Here is a 6,489-nt window from a genome sequence, read left to right as displayed (position 1 = left end):
TAATCGCTTACTTTAGAAAATGAATCTTCCTTGAGGATCCCGGCAAGAGAACTGGGCTGTGCCTCCCCCCGCCTCAAAAGAAACACACCAACTATAACTTTAAAACACTTCATTGAGCAAATTGTGGATGAATGACAGGCCACAGGTTTGATGGGCTGTAGCAAAGTAGTCTTGGTGCAGCATGAAGGAGCAGATACCAACCTGCCATCTGATGCATACCTTGCCACCCTTGTGAAGTAACTGAGGATTGCAATCCAAGTTGGGTATAGCCATCAGATTCAAGACCCCAAGGGAATGTCATTCTAATTTCTGGAGATGAAGCTGCAGGAACCCTCCTAAGTAGGGCATGTCCCTTCCAGTCCTGTCTCCCCACTTCACAATTCCATTCAGGAATCTTCAACCTGGGAGAGGGGCACTGCCCATCTCACTCACCTGGTATCCTTTCCTATGCCTAACAACTGCCACAAGAGAAGGGCGAGGGCTCCCCACTCTGCCTGTGGCAACTGTTATGCACAGCAAGAAAGAACTACTCCCATCTCAATGACTCCCTTCTCATTCCTCACTTATCAATCCATCTGACACAAAGTTGTCCTTCAAGACCCATATGGAGACCAAAGCCTGTACAGTACTAGCCATATATCATTGAGCCCAAAGGACAGTGCTATGCCCAGAGATCCATATTGATCTCCATATTTCTGTAAATATATGTTAAAATACACTAACATTACTCATTATGTATCATCTGGGGATATACGTCCAACTTGTCCATCTCTGACCACCAACGGCCCAATGCCTTCACCTGAGAAGGTGAGAGGCTCACTGATGAATCAGCATTAGCTGTCCCAATTCTAAAGGGATTTCTACCAAACTATGTCAGTGGAAGCCTCAGAGGGGTTAACCCTGCCCTCAGAATTGACAAGAACTGAAACCAGGTAGGAAAGGTATTGTCTGCATGAATGAACAAGAGACCACTGACTTCACAGGAAAATGCTCATTGCCCAGATTGAGAAGCTAAGCTGCCCCACCACCCTCCCAACAAGATGTTATCTCCTGTTTCCCTCTGGTCTGTCTTGGATTTTAGTATGGCCAGTCTCATGTCTTCCTTCCCAATAGTTACATCCTACGTCTTAATGCCCTTCCTAAACTGCCCCGCTATGAACTGGCTGACCCACAATGCCCCAAAGAAAGATGAAGTGAATGTGGCTTTAAACAAAACTATCTCATATGGTGACCCCCAGATCCCTGGGAGAGCCAAATGAATGAAAATTGGTGTGTGCTGGGTCAATACCCATCACTGCATGGTGGGGCCATCTTGCGCCAACCCTCCAGGGGTTTCCAAACCTGAAATGATGTTCAAGGGTTTGCATAAACACTAATTTTACTAAAGAAGGAAATGGTTCCTAAGTGTACAGCCGTAGTTTGGGCACCAGTATCTTCTCCCTTGGTGCCACCAAGTATCAGAGAACCATTGTTTCCATGACTGGCCACGTCTCCTTTTCTTTAGCCAGAGAAAATTCCCAAAAATTCAAAAAAGCCCAGTCACAAGATTGTGGATGGGGTCGCTGAATGCACTACTCCCTGCTTTATCGACTGCAGCCAAGAATCCAGAGTTCCTCTGAGGAGCAGTTTGAGTGCAAGGCTGCATCAGGAGCCAGCGCATAGAAGCATTCCTCCTCATAGCAAGGCAAGGTATCCATGATGCTGCTGTCTGTGCCTGGCGCATAGCGTGCCCTAAAGGTGATGTTTGCTGTAAGCACACTGAAAAGCTACTGGACTCAGACCTGACCTCTCCTGATGAGACCCCACTTAGATTTCTCCCTTCTTGCCCTGGTGCCTCCAATTGGGTGACTTCTCTGGGGTCTGAGCTGGGACTAGATTCTGATGATGGCTCCGTGTGTTCCTTGAAGCACCAGATTTAGAATGTGCTTGAGTTGCAGAGTTAGTTGTTGCTGTTGCCATTTGCTGCTCCACTGCTGGTATCCTGTCCTCCAGTTCCACTCTGGAGCTGTTTGATACAATACACTAGGAGGGCTAAAATCTCTGAAATACCCTGAAGAATATGACCCTCTTCTGGTGGGTCACTAATAGCCCCAGCATGCTTTACAAGACAGCTTCATTTTTCTTCTGATAGGGAGAGCATAGGCCAGACTCCTTTATTCATCCGTGCTTCAGTAAACTATTCCATCTTTTCTATCCCAATGCTTCGGTTCTGGATACAAGACAAAACTTGGAAATAATACTTTAAGAAGAATGTGATATGTTAATTCATTGGTTGGTAATGCAGAAAAGTGACTTTACATGTTACTTTTAAGTTAACAAGCATAAAATGTGTTTATTTGTATTTTGCACAACAAAACAAATTTTAATGCCTAATGTCATTATTATTATGCTCTTATTTCTGATCAGAATTTGTTGATAAAGAACTCTTTATAGCCTAGGAGGATATTACAGAAAATGAATTCTTGTTTCCAGTCCTAGACACTTTGCATGGAACAGATGCTCAGGTGTGCAAACTGGCAAGATTTTGCATGGAATAGAAGCTTGTTAAAGAAATCAATTATAGGTTGCTTGAACACAGGGAATGATAAAAGTGCAGCATGCAGAATGCAAATGTCCCAGAGGGCCGTGTTTACTACCCCGAATTCCCATGAGCGTCTCCAGGCTGCCTAGCATGGGAAAACAGTATTGTTCCAAAAGACTACCAGAAGCAGCAGCTTTTGCTTTAAACAGTTTGTGAGGCTCTCCAAGCCTTCTCATCCAACAAACAAATAAAACTGAAGGTGGTCTTGCAGGCACTTCAGGTTTTGATAATTTTTTTTCCTCTCTCTCTCTCTCTCTCTCTCTCTCTCTCTCTCTCTCTCTCTCTCTCTGTGTGTGTGTGTGTGTGTGTGTGTTGTGTGTGTGTGTGTGTGTGTGTGTGTGTGTGTGTGTGTGTGTGTGTGTGTGTGTGTGTGTGTGTGTGTGTGTGTGTGTGTGTGTGTGTGTAAAAGAGAGAGACAGAGGTCTCAGGCCTTAAGACAGGGCTGCTAGCAGAACTATAGGAGACTGAGCTGGGGTTTGGTCTTCAATGACCTCTTCACATGGCACACAGCTCCCGACACGGGGCTGTTTTGCCTGCCTGGCTGGAGGAGATACCACATGGTGAGCGGACAAGACCAGAAGCTTCAAAAGGAGCTGCTCAGCCCTGCATCACCCTCTTCGTAGTGAAGGAGCTGGAGACAACAGAGGGCTGCACAGCATTACCACAGTGGTTTCATTTTTGACTGCATGGTCACTTGGCTGGAAGAAGACTGGATTACGGGCTGGGCAGCAATTCAGCCTATCTTGGTTTGACTTTCGTTGCTGTTTGGCTTGGGAGAGAGCCTTTGCAGGCTTCTCCCCATTGGTTACTTATAGATAATTTCATCAGTATTTATTAATTAACTTTAAACTTTACTGGTTTGTGGGGGGGAATTGGCTGGAGAGTTAAAGTCTACTTAGCTGCTTCCTTACCTTGAACACCCCCCTTACCTCCACCCACCCTACTCCTGTACAAATTTTCTTCCCTCCCTCTATTGGGATCAAGGGCCCGTTTGTGTTTTTGGGCAATTTGGATGAAGGGGTTAGGTGTGGGGGGATATATTGGTTAGAGCTATAGATATAATAGCATTGTATAGATTAAATATAGGTATCCTTGTAGGCTAAATATAGATACAGATTGTGGGTGTATGTAGTGATATATATTGTTACATATAATTAATTAGATAGATAGATAGATAGATAGATAGATAGATAGATAGATAGATAGATAGATAGATAGATAGATAGATAGATAGATAGATAGATAGATAGATAGATAGATAGATAGATGGATGGATGGATGGATGGATGGATGGATGGATGGATGGATGGATGGATGGATGGATGGATGGATGGATGGATGGATGGATGGATGGATGGATGGATGGATGGATGGATAGATAGATAGATAGATAGATAGATAGATAGATAGATAGATAGATAGATAGATAGATAGATAGATAGATAGATAGATAGATAGATAGATAGATAGATAGATAGATAGATGATGGATGGATGGATGGATGGATGGATGGATGGATGGATGGATTGTTTATATATATGCATATTGACATAGATAGTGATATAAAGGTAAAGGTTCCCCTTGACAATTTTTGTCCAGTCGTGTTCGACTCTAGGGGGCGGTGCTCCTCCCCGTTTCCAAGCCATAGAGCCAGCGTTTTGTCCGAAGACAATCTTCCGTGGTCACATGGCCAGTGCGATTTAGACACGGAACGCTGTTACCTTCCCACCGAGGTGGTCCCTATTGATCTACTTGCATTTGCATGCCGAACCGCTAGATTGGCAGGAGCTGGGACAAGCGACAGGAGCTCACTCCATCACTTGGATTCGATCTTACAACTGCTGGTCTTCTGACCCTGCAGCACAGGCTTCTGCAGTTTAGCCCACAGCACCACCACGTCCCTAGATAGTGATATAGGTATAGATATATAGGCATAAAAGAATATGTAAATAAATAAAGTAGATAATAGCCCATAGGTGATACATAGGGGGGTGTATGGGAGTACTTATATACCTGTTGAACAGAGAGTAATAGATTGCTGCTTTAATTAAGGAAAGTGACTTGCAGTTTAAGACATGGGGAACTGTGTGTAGGGTTAGCCGGGTTTTAGAATAGGTCCAAAGAATAATAAGAGTGGAGAGAAGGGGCAAGCAGCCTGCTAAGCACAGAGCTCTTCCAAGGTCACCTCCAGTACTTTCCTTCTCTGAGGATGAGGATTGGCCTGATTATAGGAAAGTATGGGAGAAGCTTAGTTAGTTGGAGAGGGAACCAGCACAGAGGAGTGTTGAGGATGGTAGGCCGGCAGTGCATAGGTCCAGGAGGGAGTCCAAGTCTCAAAAAATAGCTGAGCTTAAAAGGATGGGTAATCTCAGGCTTTCGCGGATTGCTATTTTGGAAGGGAAGCATTCCAGGCCTTCCAGTACATCTTCAGCAGCTGTGACACTGGTGATGCAGAACAGGAGACCATGGGTCTCCAAACAACGGTGCAGCAGGTCAACGTTGGCATCATCCAGCACCCAGGCACAGACAAATGAGGAAGAAGGAGTCAGTGATAACACCTGAGGCCAGGTCGGTCCAGCAAGGGTCTAGTGGCGACGGTGGATCAACCATGACAATGTTGAAGGAACCTGCATTCACAAGTGCTCTCACAGTGCTTCCAGGAGCGATGCCACCAGGTGAGAGTACCGTTACACCAGGCACTAAACAGTCTTTGAGTGTTTGGTCGTGGGGTACCGGGAGCCATACAGTGCCGGTTCCTTTGGGCTTGCCTCTGCAGGCATAGGGTATGCTCAATGCACACACCTGGGGTCCAATATAGTGGTGGCCCCAAGCCAGCTTCATGTACAACAGGCCGGAGTGTCAGTGGGAACATGTAGGGCAGTGGTACCAGTCTGTGTGGGTGGGTTTTCTGTAGACCTTGTGTCCCAGTCGGAGGTCAGTTTAGCGTATGATCATGACATCTAAAAATGGGAGTTGGCCCTCTATTTCTTTTTCCATGGTGAATTGAATATGCTGTTGAGATGGTTTAGAAATTTTCCAGTTTTTCTTCACCGTGGTTCCAAATTGTGAAGGTGTCATCAATATATCGGAACCAGACTGTGGGGTGTGAAGGGTGCTGAAGCCAGGGCCTGTTTTTTGAAAATTTCCATGTAGACGTTTGCTATAACCGGGCTGAGGGGGCTCCCCATGACCACTCCATCTGTCTGTTCATAGAACTCCTTATCCCACTGAAAGTAGCTAGGTCATTAGGCAGTGTTGGAAAAGGGTCTTGATGTCTTCTGCTGGAGGAGTGTCAGAGTCTTCTTTATTGGTACCTTGGTGAATATGGATACTACGTCAACCTGATCAGTCTGTCCCTGGGGTTGAGTTTTAGGGTGCTGATCTTGCTTATGTCCTGACCCGTTATCACCACCGTGAAGAAAAACTCAAAGAATTTCTAAACCATCTTAACAGCATCCACCCAAATATACAATTCACCATGGAAAAAGAAATAGTGGGCCAACTCCCTTTCTTAGATGTCATGGTAATACGCAAAACTGACCTCCTATTGAGACACAAGGTCTACAGAAAACCCACCCACACAGACCAGTACTTACACAAACACTCCAACCACCAACCACCACAAAAAAGAGGCATAATCAAAACACTGGGAGACCGGGCAAATCGGAACTGTGAAGTTCAATTTCTCAGCACCGAACTTTCTCAGTACCATCTGAATTGCATCCTACAGGCGAATGGCTATTCCAAGAATGAAATCAAAAGAGCCATCAAACCAAGAAAACAACACCAAACTGAAGAGGAAAAACAGCCACCCACAAATAAAGTATTTCTGCCATACATCAAAGGGGTCACCAACCGCATGGGGAAACTTTTGAAAAAACACAACCTACAAACAGTATTCAGACCCA

The sequence above is a fragment of the Pogona vitticeps genome, chromosome 2, assembly GCF_051106095.1.
Source record: "Pogona vitticeps strain Pit_001003342236 chromosome 2, PviZW2.1, whole genome shotgun sequence".
Classification (NCBI taxonomy): domain Eukaryota; kingdom Metazoa; phylum Chordata; class Lepidosauria; order Squamata; family Agamidae; genus Pogona; species Pogona vitticeps.
This window is presented reverse-complemented; position numbering follows the sequence as displayed.